We start from the raw sequence: 1309 nt of genomic DNA on the forward strand, positions 1-1309 counted from the left end.
AACTGCTGACCTTAAGGTTCGCAGCCCGATTCGTAACCACTACACTACCAGAGCTCCTTACCAGAGAATATATATGGATTTTAAAAATCAGCACATAAAAAGATACCTGCTCAGCAATTCTCTCTCTCCCCCCCTCCCCCCCACTTGCCCTTTATTAGACTCATCTAGCAGGATGGCCCTAGGCTCTTCACATTTCTCAGAAACCACCCACAGGGATTAGGAAGGTGGCCTCATTCTGCTAAGGTCCAGAGCCTAGCCAAGTCTTAGAAGTTGAATCAGCAACCAGAGGGCTGGGAGAGGGAAAGGCAAAGGCAGACCAGAAAGGCAGGCTGCTCAATGAAGGGCACTGATCTCAAGGGGATGCTTAGGTCTAACAATGTCTTCTGTTGTTGTTGTTAAGTGCCATGGAGTCGGTACCAACTCATAGCAACTTTATGCACAGCAGAACGAAACACTGCCCAATCCTAAATCCATCAATGCTGCCACTGTGCCAATCCATCTTGTTGGAGATCTTCCTCTTTTTCTCTGACCCTCCACCTTACCAAACATGATATCCTTCTCCAGCGACTGGTCCCTCCTGACAGTATGTCCAAAGTACGACTCCTGAGGGCACACTAAATCCTAAGGAAGGATACTCACAGGCTGGATGGAGTAGACGTGTGCTCAACAGCTCATGTCTCTATGGAAACTCTGAGGAGGGGCTTGATGTCAGGCTCAGGTTGATGGTGGAGAAGGTAAGGCTGTAGTGTCAGAAGGGCACCCCCTCCGGCCCTATAAGGAACTTCTCAAAGTTCCAGGACACATTAGAGTGGTGCACAGGGCTCCAAATGAAGAACTTGGCAACCGTCATGAGGGGAAATGGGTCTCATAGAGGTAGAGGAGCTTGTTCTTCAAGTAGGAGAAGACAGGATGCTGGTTCTGATCATTCATCTCATACTTTTGGACAAGGGTAAATGTGAGCTGGAAGCCACCACCAGGGCAGACGTACTTGAGACTGTTCAGGATTCCCTCATTCTAGCAGTTCTCCTGATGTCCAAATTGGTTGCAAGGGAAACCAAGAACCACCAGGCACCAGGGAGAACAGCACTGCAGCTTGCTGAGCTGGGTGAAGTCCCAGGGGGGTTGCCTCAGAGCGAGGCCACATTCTCAATCAGCACTGCCCTACCTCAGAATGTGTTGAATCCAGGCTGACAGCACTGAGATGGTAGAAGGATTTGGCAATGTAGGCCATGGTGAGAGCGTAGAGTCAACAATAGCAAATTTTTGTAAAATATTTGGTAACACTAAATGGTATTTTTTTTTTTTTTTT

At 48.2% G+C, this 1309-nt stretch overlaps 1 pseudogene; it reads right to left on the reverse strand.

Annotated features, from left to right (window-relative positions):
- Positions 1 to 671: 671 nt before the first annotated feature.
- On the reverse strand, positions 672 to 1231 carry LOC102813034 (annotated as a pseudogene).
- Positions 1232 to 1309: the final 78 nt, after the last annotated feature.

The sequence above is a fragment of the Chrysochloris asiatica genome, unplaced genomic scaffold (assembly GCF_000296735.1).
Source record: "Chrysochloris asiatica unplaced genomic scaffold, ChrAsi1.0 scaffold00829, whole genome shotgun sequence".
In the NCBI taxonomy this organism is placed as follows: Eukaryota; Metazoa; Chordata; class Mammalia; order Afrosoricida; family Chrysochloridae; genus Chrysochloris; species Chrysochloris asiatica.